Source organism: Dromiciops gliroides, chromosome 3, assembly GCF_019393635.1.
Source record: "Dromiciops gliroides isolate mDroGli1 chromosome 3, mDroGli1.pri, whole genome shotgun sequence".
NCBI lineage: Eukaryota > Metazoa > Chordata > Mammalia > Microbiotheria > Microbiotheriidae > Dromiciops > Dromiciops gliroides.
Window position 1 is genome coordinate 225,656,721 of NC_057863.1, and position 16,812 is coordinate 225,673,532.

At 36.9% G+C, this 16,812-nt stretch overlaps 1 protein-coding gene across 1 annotated transcript in view; it reads left to right on the forward strand.

Annotated features, from left to right (window-relative positions):
• The window catches only part of MID1 (midline 1), a 440,931-nt gene that overhangs the window by 94,877 nt on the left and 329,242 nt on the right, over window positions 1-16,812 (forward strand). The window lies entirely within an intron of this gene.

Sequence of the window (16,812 nt, forward strand, 5' to 3'; positions counted from 1 at the left end):
GAAGGCAGGATGTCTTGATTTTAAGGCTGGCTCTTTAGCCACCAAAGCTGGTCTCATTATCTCTGATAAAGTACTGGCTCAAGCTGGGAAGAACATTTGACTTAAGGGGGGGGAAGGGAAGCAAAGAAAATGAATGAGTGAAAAAGCATTAAGTGTTTACTATGTGCCAGGCATTGTACCTAGCACTGTTTATACAAATGCTCAAAGTAAGACATCCCTTAGCCCAAGGAGTTTATTTGTAATAGGGAGAAACACCACATAAAGAAGAATGGTGGCTAGGGAGGAATGTTTTGGTCAGGAGAGTCACAGGAACAATGAGTAGAGTACAGGAAAATTGATTGACATGTCCTTTTCAAGAGTGAGACTATTGATTTTGGTACTTAGAGAGAGTTAGTGTGTGTGTGTGTGTGTGTGTGTGTGTGTGTGTGTGTGTGTGTGTGTGTGTGTGTGTAGGGCTATGACATTGTCATAACTCCTTACAGTTTACAGAGTATTTTCCATTTGTTATCTCATTTATTCCTCATAGAAAACCTATTGGGTATTTTTTTATCCCCACTTTACTGATAAAAAAATAGTGACAAATGGGATGAGATTTTCTTGAATTCACTCAGCACACAGACTCATAGAATGTTTCAGGTAGAAGGGAATCCTCAACTTGTCCGTGGGTTCTTAACTTTTAAGGACCTCTCTGACAGTCTGGTGAATCTTACAGACCCCTTATTAGAATAATAGTTTTAATACAAAAATTAAAAAGCGTTAGAATTACAAAGATAAAAAAAGGTCAGTGCAAATGCTGTTGCTATTTAGTTGTTTCAGTCGTGTTCGACTCTTCGGGACCCCATTTGGGATTTTTTTTTTTTTTGCAGGGCAATGAGGTTTAAGTGACTTGCCCAGGGTCACACAGCTAGTAAGTGTCAAGTGTCTGAGGTCGGATTTGAACTCAGGTCCTCCTGAATCCAGGGCCGATGTTTTTTCCACTGTGCCACCCAGCTTTCCCCTCACCAGTTCATTTTACAAATGAGAAAACTAAGGCAAACAGGGTTAAGTGACTTGCCCAGGATCATACAGTTAGTTAGTGTTTGAGGCCAGATTTGAACTTTAGAAGATGAGTCCTCCTGGCTCCAGACCCAGCACTCTATCTACTGCACCACCAAGTTCACAGACCCCCTGCAACAACCTCTGATTAACCTAGTAAAGTGACAGAGATACACTAGAACCCAGTTCTTCTGGTTCACAAGTTAAGTCCCCAAAGCCCTGTCAAGTGACTAATTCCCTTAACCCAGGGATTCTTAAACTTTTTCCATTTGTAACCCCTTTTTGCCCAAGACATTTTTCCATGACCCCAGTTGTATAGGTATATAAAACAGGTATATAAAACCTTTTACTGTTGCCAAATTTTTTGCAAAATCTACATTCAGTTACATGACCCCATAAGGATCATGACCCTGACCTACAATCAGCCATCTTGCAAAGCTATTGTTCACAAAAGATGACCAGAAATATTAGTGATATAGCTAACTCATCATTCATACCTGTTCATGAAAAAAAGAACTTGGGTCTGGAGCATTGCCCTGATATATGAAGGACAGCATGCTTTGACTTTCCCTTTTTATGCCTTTTTTTTAACTCTTTTACTTCTACAAGACTATCCCCCATCCCATTTTACTCACAGAAGGACACACGCTGTGTTGGTAGCAGAGATATCATTGCAAATTTTCTCACAGTTGAACACCACCTATGGCCATCATTATGTGACAGCATGTGTTCAGTTGCATGTCTCTTAGCAACGACTACACACACTTTCCTCCCTGGTTTTTCATTTGAGTTTTTCTTCTCCATCCTGGGGGGTAAATACTCTGAGAACTGAACCCCCTGCCTTCTCAAATTTCCAAGCAGTGAAAAGCAGAAAATTGACAATGATTGCATTTGCAGTCTCTCAAAATGATGATCACTGGTTTAAAAAACACACATATATATGTTTATATATATTACATATGTGTATATAGTATTTACATATTATTTTCCCAGCTATTGGCAATGGTTTTCTAAAACCTGTTAGATTCATAGCATATCTAAATGGACATACAAGTAATAAATTTAAATAGAGATTTTATTGTGGGAGGTTGGCAAATTTACCATTTGGCTGCCTTTTAACTCGTGGATCATAGTGAAACATGACTTTTAAGCTAAGAATTTCAAATGATGAAGCTTTAATTTTTCATTTCTCCTAAGTTTTATTAACTAAGAGTCTGTTTTTGCATGCGAGCTTTCATATGGCTTGCGCTCAGTTTGGTTCTGTTTGAGAGAAGGGCTAATTTCTCATAGGCAGCAGACTACCTCTTCCTGTTCCATATACACGGATGAATAATGCCCCTCCCCCCAGCACTGTTAGTAGAAGCCAGGAACATAAAACAAAGGCTAGACTTCATTGTGTCAGGGACTTTGGAATCTTGGCTTTAATTTAGATTAATTTGAGTTGGCTTGTTTGTTTGTGATTTTGCAGCCCTAATAATTCTGTTTTCTGTTGGCTCACGCATCATCCTTGACCACCCCCTCCAATCATTTAAGCCCTTTGTTTTAACTTCTGTCACCCTTACTATCTATTTATTTGCTACAGCCTCACCACATATGTAGAGCTGGGAAATAGTTCATTAAACAGTGCTTCCCAATAAAGGATATAGAAACATAGTCCCCATGCATCGGAACTGAGCTGCTGTAATGAATCATGTTCCTTCTTAGCCACAGTGGTATTCTTATGTCTAGACAGAGTCTGTTATCCAGAACAGATGATTGTAATTGTATATGTCAGAATGCAAGGAAGATTTGTTTCTAATAAGCTTTTAATACAAAGTAACAGAATTTAGCAAAATGCAAAGCCTGTGCACTGTTTAGAGGAAGCCCATTGGAATAAGTGGACTGCCAGAGTCAAATCGATCCCATTTGTCTAAGTGTCCCCTACAGGCTCATCCAAAGCACAAAATTCAAGCACACTTGGTTTTAGTTCATTTGACAACTTAGAGCTAACATAAGGAATAGTTACTGTCTGTAACTAGGTGTGCTCCAACAACTGAGACCTTTAGATGTAAATGGGGACACCTGAGCTACAAACAATTCTCTTTCTAAAAGTTCCTTTATTAAAACAAACAAAACAAAACAAACAAAAAAAAATGACCTGACCCACATCGAGGCATCTTCTCAAAAAAAAAAAATGCTGAGAAGAGGACAGAAGGAAGACCAGATGTATATATTTACAAAGAAAAGCAAGTTGTATATAATAGGAATTGACAGTGGCGTGGATGAGCCTCTTTTTCTGTTTTACTAAATGCAGAAAGGCCTATTTTATTTGGTGTTTGTTAATTTTGAAATAATTTTTAATTAAAAAAATAAAATTAAATGACACGTCCTCAATCAATTCATTTCAATTTAAGTACTTTACCACATGCAAGCCACTGACAAAAAAAGACAAAAACAAAAGTCTCTGCCCACCAGCAATTTTCATTTTGCTTTCCTCTCCAGCAAGTGTGGATTGGCAGAACTTTAAGAAAATATTTATGAAAAACTTTACCTTCTAGAGAGTCAAACTAGAAACTATCACCTTCTATATTTCTGTTACTACACTGAAAACCCACCAATAGTAAAATAGGCAAGCCTTATACTTGGGAAATATAGAATCTTAAAGTTGGGAAAAATCTACAGATTTTATTCAAATCAACCAAAAGCACCTATGAAGCCCCTTTTATTAGCCTTTCCTGATTCCCTTTAATGCTAGTCTCTTCCCTTTGTTAATTATCTATCTCCAATTTACCTTGTAGGCATTTTGTTTGCACATAATTGTTTTTATACTCTTTCCTATTAAAACTGTGAATTCTTTGGGAACAAGGATGTCTTTTGTCTTTCTTGGCATCCCCAGTACTTAGCATAGTTCCTGGCATATAGGAGGTACTTAATAAATGCTTATTAACCTACTGATTTGCAAATAGGTGGCACAGTGGATAGAGTCTGGAGTTAGGAAGACCTGAGTTCAAATGCAGCCTCAGACACTAGGTGCATCACCCTGGGCAAGTCACTTAACCCTGTTTGCCTCAGTTTCCTCATCTGTAAAATAAGCTGGAGAAGGAAATAGCAAATTACTCCAGGATCTTTGCCAAGAAAATCCCAAGTGGGGGTCATGAAGAGTTGGACATGACTGAAACAGCTGAAAAACAACAACAAATATACAATAGCAAAAACTCTGGGGGCAGCTAAGTGGCACAGTGGATAGAGCACTGGCCCTGGATTCAGGAGGACCTGAGTTCAAATCTGGCCTCACACTTGACACTAGCTGTGTGACCCTTGGCAAGTCACTTAACCCCAACTGCCTCACCAAAATAAATAAATAAAAATTTTTAAAACTCTACTGATTTTGTTGGGCTGGTACCTATAAAGATACAATGGAAAATAGTTCCTGCCAACAAAAAGTTTACATTTAATTAAGGAAAGGGGAAGTTATTTACCAAGCGCCTGCTGTGTGCCAGGCACTGAGCTAAGCACTTTTTACAAATATCTTATTTGGTCCTCACAACTCTGTAAGGTAGATGCTATCATTATCCTCACAGATGAGGACAGGCAGAGGTTAAGTGACTTGCCCAGGATCACACAACTAGTATGTATCTGAGGCTGGATTTGAACTCAGGTCTTCCAGACCCCAGGTCCCATAGTCTTTCCATTGTACCACTTAGCTGTCTCTAGATTGGGAGAGTGAGAGGTGAAATAACTTACCCCAGACCCTATAAGCAACAGAGCTGGTATGCTGAGCCAATTTCTGGTCCCAGATCTAGTGCTCTAGTATTCAACTTTTCATCCTTACATAGGAACAGGCAATCCAGCCTGGCTGTCTTGATAACACCCTTTTCTTCCTTCTTATTCCTAGGATTCCTACCTTTCCCCCTTTACTGCTATAGTAGAACTCACTTTCCCTTCCCAAGGTCATCTCTACCCCATCAGCCAAATTCCTGCTGCGCTATACGGCTGGTCAGACTCCAAAGTTTCAAATCTGAATGTCAAGGAGAATGATCACATCAGTAGTGACTGGTAAAATTAGAAGAAGTAGCCAGTCAATCACCAGGCATTTATTAAATGTCTGTTCTGAACCAGAAACTCTGCCATGTTTGGGGGAGGAGAAGGGAGGGGAATATAATCAGTTAGGTTTGGATCATGTGAAGATGGAGGTGCTGGTGTGGGAAAAGGGAACCCAATCAAAATTGTGGTAGCTGTTATCTGTAGACCTCTAGGTCATTCACCTTCCTTCTTCAATGGGTTCAGTACATGGCTCAAAAATATCTCTCTTCCTTACCTCCTGCCCTCATACCGGGGTGCAGAGAGGGGTTCAACATATCCTTTAAACACCTTAACCACTCTGTTCCTCAACCTACTTACTTCCTGTGGACTGCTCTTCCATCTCACCTCAGCCACAAAAAAAGATGATCAAACTCTTAATCTTGCCATCAACCAAAAATGTGCCACCTCTATATTCAAGAATTCTGAAATCTCTTTATCTGATCATAATCCATTGACTTTTCATTTCTTCCTCTGCCTTCTCTTCCAAAATCCTACTTTCTGTCCTTATCCATTACCTCTAATTCCTTAACCTGTCCATCTCCTCTGTACAAAGCCCCACTCTTCTTTTCCCCATCTTGACCCCTGAGTAAACCAATTCAACACTATGCTCTCCTCCTCTCTTGAATCCATTTATCATTTCACCCATCGCACCGTGCTGAGCCTCAGCCTCAGATCATGCTCACTGTTCACCTACCTTCTTTTTTTTTTTTTTTAAGTGAGGCAATTGGGGTTAAGTGACTTGCTCAGGGTCACACAGCTAGTGAATGTTAAGTGTCTGAGGCCAGATTTGAACTCAGGTCCTCCTGACTCCAGGGCCGGTGCTCTATCCACTGTGCCACCTAGCTGCCCCCTTCACCTACCTTCTTTCATACACATATGCTGCCAAATGAAGGTAGAGAAAATCATGCAAAAATTCTGACTGGGTCTACCATACATCCAAAATGCCTGACACATAGTAGATGCCTAATAAATGTTTAGTGGATGGAATGCAAGGGAACATGTCCAGGAGACAGGTAGAAATGTGGGATTGGATCTGGGCCAGGGGGAGATTGGTGTTTGAGAACTAGAATGCAAGTAACCCTAGGAGGTATAACAATTTAAGCTGTCATCAATGTTAATGTAGTTGACTTTTAGATCCTTTGCTAAGAATAAGCTTAATTAAGTGGAAAGAAATAGAGAATGACACTTACTAACTCCTTGAATGTTGTGGGAGCAGCACCAAAGGATGCTTAGCAGAAGAGACAAATTTTGTCCAATTAGTATTTTTAGCTAGAGTTGGCTCTGTTGATTGGTATCAGCAAAAGATAATTATAGCAATGATAACTGGTATCTCTATAGCACTGTAAAGTTTACAAAGTACTTTACTTATCTTAAATGGGAGACTGGTCCATAATCCCATAGTTCATAAATCTAAGAGCTTGAATCTGAACCCATCTCCCCTGTTATCTGTGAAACTCTCAAGAAACAATTTGATTTTCTCTTCCCTGATGTCCTGGCTATCCCTTCTGAACTGTATCATATTGGACACTGAGGCTAAGTCGCATTCCCTCCTCTTCCATTGGCTCTGTTTCCAGGAGGCACTGAAGTTTTAAATGCCTTCTCTGCTTACACATCATCATTTTACCCGCATTCATTCTTATCCAGCCTTCTTAAATTCCCTTCTCTTTTTTCCTCCTGTAGGCATGACTTCACGTAATGCATGCATGCAGACTTTTCCTTTGGTGTATTTTTTCATTTGTGAGAGTAACGGTGGCATTGACCTTTCAATCAATCCGTCAACGAGAATTTATCGAGCTCCTAATGTGGGCTCAGCACAATTCAGGCAATTATCTCCTTTAAATGGACTGACTTGCAGTGACCACCTTTCTCCACCAAGCTATTAATGGCTGTACAGGGCAGTGAATGGATTGAAGACTAAAATTCTTCCCTTCCCCCATTCCCCCTGCAAAGAAAATAAATGTTTTCAAAAACAAGTCTCGTGACCCATGTCTCACTGTTATCACTTATATTAATTCAGAGTTTGCCTTCAAGCCTAAGGCCATATCCCTTGATCTTAACTTTCTTTCCTCACACCAGTCCCTGGAGTACAAGTCTATCACCACCTCTAAAACATTTCCAGAATCTATCCTTACTTTGACCTTGTTCCTGTTGGAACACCTAGCTTTAAATTTACTGCCCATTCCTATCCATGCACTCCATTCTCCTCCTTCCCCCAATCAAATAGCTCTGTTACTGAATGCCTCTTCTTATTATTCCCTATCAGAATGATTCTTATTCCTTATCACTATTCTCATTCCCTATTCCCCAAGCCTAATTGCCTAAGATTATGTCCTGGGTTCCAGGGATTTTATGACTTCCAAGTACCAATTATAGTTTACAAAGCACAGGGGTACACAGCCTATTTACATGACCACAATAACCTTATAATGTGCACTAGGTCCCAGAAAATGTTTATTTTCTTATTGTTTGAACCCATTTCCCAGAAATACTTAAGGCAGCTTCTCTTTGTTTGCTCTGAAAGTATCCTTGAAGAGTAAATGGCCCTATATGATATATTTGGAAACCCCAATTTATTGGACCTCAGAGTTGGAAGGAATCAGAAGAGATGTAGTCCATCCTTCACCAAATCCTGAATCAGTATTCCTGACTAGTGGTCACTCAGCATCTTCTTGAATTTTAATGAGACCTCTAGAGTAGGGTAGGCAGCTAGTTCCTTTGTGTGGCAGCTTTAAGTTTTTCCTTATGTTGAGCTGAAATCTGCCTCTGTAGCTTCCAGATGTTGATCTGAGTTCTGCCATTCAGGGCTAAGCAGAATATGTCTTATCTTTTTCCACTCAAATATTCAAGGAAAGCAACCATGTATCCTACCAAATTGCTTCAGGTAAGTGTGGCATCAAGAACTGGGCATAATAATTCAGCTTTTTTCTGACCAGGGTAAAGTCAAGCAAGACTACTACTTCCTTTGCATTTGAATACTATATTTCTGTAAATACCAACTAAGATTTTATTAGTGCCCCTGGCTATCACATAACACTGCTCCCTCATATTGAACTTGGAGTCTCTTAAAATGCTTTTATTATTTTTTTTTCATATGAATTACTTTCTGGTCATGTCTACCCCATCTTGTATGTGGGAAGTAGTTTTTGGAGCCAATTGACTTTGTATTTTCCCTATTAAACTTCATATTGTTTTTGTCGGTCCATCATTTTATCTTGTCAAGGTATGTTTAGATCCTGATTCTGTTATCCAGTGTAGAAATTATCTCTTCTAAGTTTGGGTCATCCACAAATTTGATAATGACTCAAACATGTAACACTAACCTGCTGAAGTATTGTACAAAGGAAGGAAACCAGGAAACAGTTCTTCTTTACAATTCCTCAGACAGAAATCCCATTATATAGTGCTCATAAGTGATTAAATTTCTTAAAACATGTACTCTATTAAATGATGCCTAAGTAAATCCTAAGAAAAGAGCAATATAAACACTCTTGGATGCATAGGGTGAGAAAATTCATCACTAAGAATTTACTCTTTGCTGTCAACATTCCCTTTTATTATTTTTATTGTTGTTGATATAAATGTATGAAAAATAACACCTTTGTTATTTGATATTCCCTTTCATTTCTCTCTTCCTGTGTGCTATTTTTATATCCTAGAGCCCAGAAAAGGTCTTTTAAAAATCCTCAGGCTCAGTACATCTGGGCATTCATAGAAATGTTTTGTGGGACACAATTTATTGTCTTCATAGGGCTGAACCCATCCTTAGAGGAGGTCATGTATTTATTGAAAGTTGAGGTATTCAAAACAGATGTTATTTTGAGGCTTCTCAGTTATACCCTCTGGGTAGTTCATATGCTCTTCCTTTCATAGATTCCAAGATGTTGTAACTTCAAGTTTGCAATCTAGGAAGAAGACACACATATTCAACTTCTTTCAATTTCCCATGTGTTTGATAGATGAATGTATTTTGTTTTGTTTTTCAGAGATCTCCATGGCTACCTTTCTGTTGGCTCCATTTTTTTTTCTAAGCCTCTTCATTCATTGTCTTCACTCTTCCACTGAATGTTTTCCACAACTATTCCTATTACTTTGTCTTATATTTAATTTGTTCAATCATGTTATAATAGGTTATAATCTGGATTTTTCAATTTTTTCTGTTCTTATTGATGTATTCTGTTTTTATGACACTTTAATTTTAATATATCCCTCCCCTAAATAATAAGCCATCCTTTGTAACAATTTTTTTAAAAGAGAAAGAAAAATAGGTCATCCAATATCATCACCTATGCTCAACAGCATACAGAATGTGTCCATAGTTCCCCATCTCTTCAAGTAAGGGAGACAGTTACATTTCATCATGACCTCTTCCATTTTGAACTTAGTTTTTATAATTACACAGCATTCAGTTTCAATTTTTTGTCCTTTTTATTTACATTGTAGTAGTCATTTGGTTACATTGTCTTCTTGGTTGTGCTTAATTTCACTGTTTATCAGTTCATGTAAGTCTTCTGTTTCTCTGAATTTGTTTTTATTTATCATTTTTCACTGTGCAATAATATTCTATTACATACGCGTACCACATGTTTTTGGTCATTTTCTAATCAGAGAGCATTTACTTTGTTTACAAGTCTTTGCTACCACAAAAAGTTTAGATTACGTATATTTTGTTGTATAAGGGACCTTTCTTTGACCTTTTTGCTCTTCCTAGCAGGTATAGGTCAAAGGGTCATTTGAGTCACTTTTTAAGAATAATTTCAAGTTGTCTTCCCAAATGGTTGGAACAATTCATCACTCTACCAACAGTTTATTAGCGTTTCTGTCACTTCTCTGCCCCTCCAATGCTGACTATTCTCATCTTTTGTCATCTTTACCTTTTTTTTAATGATGTGAAAACTCAAATTTGTTTCACTTTTCATTTCTCTTATTATTAGTGCTTTAGTACAATTTCTTTTATGGTTGTTAGTCAGAAATTCTTTTAAAATTTGTTTATTGAAGATTCTGGGAAGATGGCAGAGTAGGTCAGAAAATGTTCAGCTCTCCAAATTTCTTCCACAAAAAAAAAAAAAAAAAAGGCAGAACATCACCTCAGAGCAGCAGAAATAAACACAGGGTAAAGCAAATGTCCTCCTAGGACAATGTGAGAAAACCCCCGGGCAAGACCTAAATCCAGGGGCCTCTGTGAAGCCTGAGTTTGCCCTAAGTGCAAACACCTCTGAATCTGCAGAATCAACAAACTACAAGCCCTGGAGGCAACTGGGTGGAGAGGCTGCCTCAGCCTTAGAAACTTTCATCTTACAGTCTGTGTGAGGGACTGACTATTGAACAGATTAAAAGACCTTCCACCATTGAAGGATGCTAAACACAGCTCTGTTTACCAGACATTTCCCATGTTGTGGCTGTAGGGAGAAGGAGCTAGAACACGGGTGGTGAGTTCTGTAGTGAGAGGTGAGGACCTGTGGGGTGTGGGCACCTGAAGGAGAGAAGAGTTCCTGCTTTCAGTTCCAGTGCAGAGAAGACAAGCTAGAGTTGGCAGCCACCACAGGGACTGCAGGGAGCAAGATCATTTGCAGGACATCATGGGTGGGGGCCTAGCCATGGCTTAAGAGTGAAGAAGAGAGCCCAAGGTTGGACCCAAAGACAGATTTCAGATAATAATTGCTTCAACCCCCCCCCCCCAAAAATGCACAATTCAAGGAGAAAGAATCCAACCATAGATACTTACTATGGGGATAGAGATCTGGGCTCATATTAAAAGGAAGATAATGCAGCTAAAAAAAGCCACTCCTTTTTCGATGAGAAATCTCAAATGGTCCCAAGGACAAAAAGGAATTTTTGGAAGACCTTAAAAGGGACTTTAAAACCCAAATAAGAGAGAATGAAGGAAAAATCAGGAAAAAAATAAGAGCAATCCAAGAACATTTTTAAAAAATTATGAAAGGAAAGCCAACCAACTTGAAAGAGAGAACCAAAAACTTAAGGAAGAAAATAATTCCTTGAAAATTAGAATTAATTCAGCAAGGGGAAGATAATGATGTTCTAAGACTACAAGAAATCATAAAACAAAACCAGAAGAATGAAAAAAGAATAGAAGAGAAAGTGAAACATCTCATCAGAAAAAACAACTGATCTGCAGAACAGATCGAGGAGAAATACTATAAGAATAATCGGACCACCTGAAAATTATGATAAAAAGAAGACTCTTCATATAACATTATAAGAAATTATCAAGGAAAATTGCCCTGAAGTTCTAGAACAAGAAGGAAAAGCAGAAATAGAAAAAAATCCACTAATCACCACCTGAGAGGGATCCCAGGAGAAAAAAACCTGTAGTAATATCATAGCCAAGTTTCAAAGCTCCCAGGTTAAAGAGAAAATATGGGAAACAACAAGAAAAAACCAATTTAAATATCATGGAGCTACAATAAGAATTACAGAGGACGTAGCAGCTCCGACATTGAATGACTTTAGGTCTTAGAATACTATATTCTATAGAGCAAAAGAACTGGGGTTACAACCAAGGGTAATTTACCCAGCAAAATTAAGTGTAATCATGAATGAAAAAAATGGACATTCAATTAGTTGAAAAAACTTTCACGGTTTGTGATGAAAAATCTAGAACTTAAGGGAAAATTCAACATATAAAATCCAGGAGAAATATAAGGTAAATATTAAAGACCAATTATAAGGAATTCAATAAGGACAAAATGTTTATTCCCTGTATATGAAAATATTAGCAGTACTTTTGTGACTATTTAGGTAGTTTGATAGAAAAGCCCTGACTGACCTGAGTATGATGGTACGATTCTAAAAAAAAAAAAAAAACAAAACTCTGTAGGGAGAGATTAAAAGGAATAATTATCTCATATAAATGAGGGAAACGATACAGAAGAAGCTGGGGGGTAGGGGGCAAGTAGTCACAGAACTTAACTCTTATCAGGAATGGATTAAAAGGAAATAGGAAGGGGGCAGCTAGGTGATGCAGTGGATAAAGCACTGGCCCTGGACTCAGGAGGACCTGAGTTCAAATCTGACCTCAGACACTTGACACTCACTAGCTGTGTGACCCTGAGCAAGTCACTTAACCCTCATTGCCCTGAAAAAAAAAATATTAAAGAATATTTAAAAGGCGGTGGGGGGGGGATAGGGAGCCAGGAGAGGATAACAGAGGGAGTCTTAGAGGGGTAGATAGAATAAGGAATAGGAAGGCAAGGTAGTAATTAGAAGTAAAGCAGAGAGGAGCAGCTAGGTGGTGCAGTGGATAGAGCACTGGCCCTGGATTCAGGAGGACCTGAGTTCAAATCTGACCTCAGACATTTGACACTTAACTAACTGTGTGACCTTGGGCAAGTCACTTAACCTTCAATTGCCTCGCCAATAAAATAAAAAAAAATTATTTAAAAAAAAGAGAGAAATTTAAAAAAAAAGTAAAGCAGAGGAGTGAGGAAGGATAGGGTAAATAGGGTAAGAAAGATAGTGAAGAAAAATAGGAAGGAGGAAAATACACAAGTAGCTTAGAATGTGAATGGGATGAATTTACCCATAAAATGGAAATGGCAGAATAAAAATTTGTATTGAACAATATTTTGTTTTCAGGAAACATTATAAAAATGAGAGATATGAACAAAGATATAATAAAGGGAAGTAGTATGATGAATTTATTATGTAAAGAAAGCAGGGATAGTAATCATGATCTCAAAGCTAAAATTAAAATAGATCTAATCAAAATAGAAACTACAATGTCATTCCAATTAAATTATTAAAAAATATTTTTGTGAGTTAGAAAAAGTAAAAACGAAGTTCATTTGGAAGAACAAAAGGCCAGGAACTTAAAAGAAACCAGGGGGGAAAAATGTAAAGAAAAAGTTTTAGCAGTAGCAGACTTTAAATTATGTTATGAGATGAGAGCATTCTTGAAGTATAAAATGGATCATTTCAATTATTTTAAATTAAATTTTTCTTCTGTAAATAAAACCTATATAGGCAGGAGTAGAGGGAATTCAGAAAACTGGGTGGTGGGGACTTTCATAGACAATCTGTCACATAGGATGTGATTGGATTAGAATGTTGTTGTGGTGTAAATGATGAGCTTGTTGACTTGGAAAGACATGGAAAGACTTGGCCTTTTGAGAGAAAATGCTGTCCATCTTTAGAGAAACAGATGATAAGTGGAATAAGCATAGTTAGATCTTACATATATGTGTAGTATATATGTGTGTTAACTTGGAAATTAAGGAAACAATCAATATAGGAGAAATAAGGTTTTTAATTGGGGCAGAGGAACTATAGCTCATGATATCGCAAAGCTCAGAAGCTAGGAATACCCAAAGATGGGAACAGAGGACAGGGTTTTTATGGGGTAACAGAACAAAAAAGGAACCAAAAGATTGCTCCAAGAGTCTGGTACAACTACTTAATACAAATGAACATTTAACAAAAGAAACAATAGAACTGATCCTAAGTTTAGTATAGACAATGCTACTAACTCTAAATAGAAATTACTTAATGTAGATGGACTCTTTTATGTAATAATCATAAAGTCCAGGGAGTAAGGTAGGGAAACACTGGGAGGGGATAAGTTGCTTGGGGGAAGGTGGGGGAGGTCCATAAGTCCATCAAGAGACTGGAATTGACAAAGACAGTCAGCCCCAGGCAATTGTAGTTATCATGTGTATATATGTGTATGTGTGTATACATATATATATATATATATATATATATATATATATATATGGAGATCTAGATCTAGATCTAGATATATCCATGCTCAGTTGCAGCCTTCTTTGGGGTGGGGAGAAGGGGAAAATAATAAAGTAAAAAGTACACAGCAAAGAACAAAAGAAAACCAAAAAGTAAGCAAAGAAAAGCTGGGCAGATTTGAAAACAATGTATAGTATTTATTATACAGGTTTTCTTGAAATGGAAATTTATTGTTTTATGTTTAATCCTCTCCTTTTTTCTGCTATGTACATGTCAATGTGGTTTTTTCCTTTTCTCATATTGTGTTTGTTTAGAATTTTGAAAAATTTACAAAAAATTGTTTATTAATATTTATGCTCATTTATCCATTAAGAATGACTCTTAGTCTTATATATTTGTGTGTATTTGTTTCTGCTATGATTGCAGACCCTTATCTGAGATATTTGATGCAAGGATTTTGGTTTTTGGCATAAAAGTTTCCTTTCTTGTCTTTCATTGGTTTTGCTAATGCCAATTTCTTTTTTTTTTAATTTCATGTACTTAAATGATCTATTTTGTCTTTTGTGATGGACTCTATCCCTTATTTAGTCAAAAACTCTTCTTCTAACCATAGCTATAAATGGTATGACATTTAACATTCAGATTATATATCATGCTTAGCATATTGTGGTATGGGGTTTAAAACTAATTAAAACTAATTTCTGCCAAACATGTATTCTTTGCTAAATAATTAATATTCTCAGGTTTATCAAACATTGCATTATTGAGTCCAATTTTATTTTATTATTTCTTAGAAGTCTCTTCCACATAGCTGATTTTCTGATTTTTTAAAGCCAATATCAAATAGTTATGATAATGAAACTCTTTCATACTATAATTTCAGGCTTGGATATGCCTCCATTCCTACTTTTGAGATTCTAGATTTTCGCATTCTAGACATTCAAATGATCTTTATTATTATTTTGTTTAGCTCTAAAAACATTTCCTAGTTTTATTGGTATAACTAAATCTGACAATCATTTTAAGTAGTATTCTAATTTTAATTAAATTGACACAGCCTGTGCATGCATAGGCAGTGAATATCCCTCTAATTATTAATTATTTCTGTAGAGTGTTTTAAGCCTGACCCGGTAGTTTGAGTCCTAGAGGTTTTATAGATTCTTCTTTAGCTATGTTGAATGGTGCTTCTACTTTTTCCTGGATTTTGTTATTGTTACATAAAAATACTATTAATTGGGGGAGGGATTTGGGTTTTTTTTTTTTAAAACTACTCTTTTACTGATTTGTCTTAATCAGTTTCTTGGTTGATTCAATGAAACATTCTAAGTAAACTCATGCCATAAATATATAAGGATAATTTAATCTCAACTTTGCCTATGTTTATGCCTTTTATTTATTTCTCTTGTCTTATTGCTATCACTAGTACTTCTAGGACTGTATCAAAAAATGGAGAAAGGTGGCATTCTTACTTCATACTTGTACTTATTGAGAAAGTTATAGGTTTGTTTTTTTTGTTGTTTTGGTTTTTTGTTTTTTTTTTTTTTGCGGGGCAATTGGGGTTAAGTGACTTGCCCAGGGTCACACAGCTAGTAAGTGTCAAGTGTCTGAGGCCGGATTTGAACTCAGGTACTCCTGAATCCAGGGCCGGTGCTTTATCCACTGCGCCACCTAGCTGCCCCAAGTTATAGGTTTTTTACTGTTGAAAATAATGTTAGTTTTTAAATGGTAAAATTCTGGTTTTAAGTCTACATTTTTATCATATTAAAATGGTCCCTCTATACCAATGCCTTCTAGAATTTCTTATATGAATGATGTATTTTGTCAAAGGCTTTTTCTGCATCTATTAAGTTAATCATTTGGTATGAAGCACTTTTGCTTTTAATATGATAAATTGTGCTCACCATTTTCCTAATATGTCACCACATTTTTACCAAAATTAGTTTATAAATTGACTTTTTTATCCCCCACATTTACATGTTATGAGGGTTTTAATCTGATTGGTTCTTTAACTTTATAATTTTTGATGTTCTCTATGAAGGGATTCTATATAAGTCCTAAGTACTTAGCTTGAGTTTTCATCATTTTAATAATAATAGTTCTAGTTTTATAGTGTTTCCTCATAACAACCCTGTAAGATAGGCACTGTAGGCATTATTGTTTCTATTTTACATATGAGAAAACTATAGCTTGGATATGATGTGTAGATTTTCAAAGAACAGGACTTTAATTCAGATCTTCTGACTAGTTCCCTTTCTTATTCTTCTATGCTAACAACCTACACATGGTAAAAACAATTGTTCATTGGGCAGCTAGGTGGCACAGTGGACAAAGTGCTGGCCCTGGAGTCAGGAGAACTGAGTTCAAATCCAACCTCAGACACTTGACATTTACTGGCTGTATGACCCTGGGCAAGTCACTTAACCCTCATTGCCCAACAAAACAAAACAAAACAAAAAAAACCCAATTGTTCATAAAGTAGTGTTTTGTTGTTGTTGAATCGTTTCAGTCATGTCTGACTATTCATGACACCATTTGGGGATTTTCATGGCAGAGATACTGGAATGGTTTGCCATTTGCTTCTCCAAAAGTACTATGGTATTCAATATTTTATCTAATTTGACATGTGAAAGGAACAGTCCCTTGATATGGTCAGAACTACTGAAATAGGTCTTTGCCAAGGGAAGGTCAGGGACAGAACTGAACACAGAGTAATAAACTTTTAGAATCAGGAAATTCCTTAGAAACCATGTAAACTAATCACTTGCTCAGTAAATTAATCTCCTTAAAAAACATCTCTGTCATGTGGTCATCTATTCTCTGAATTCTTCCAGTGACTATCTATCTCCTTATCACACAAAGCAGGCTCCTGTTATATAAACTTCTTTCTTATGGCAAGTTGAAATCGACCAATGATCTATTTGTCTTACTTTTACCCTCTAGAGCAACACAGAGCAGATCTACTCCATCTTCTACATGACAGTTCTGTAAATATTTGAAAGAAGCTGCAGTCTCCTCTCC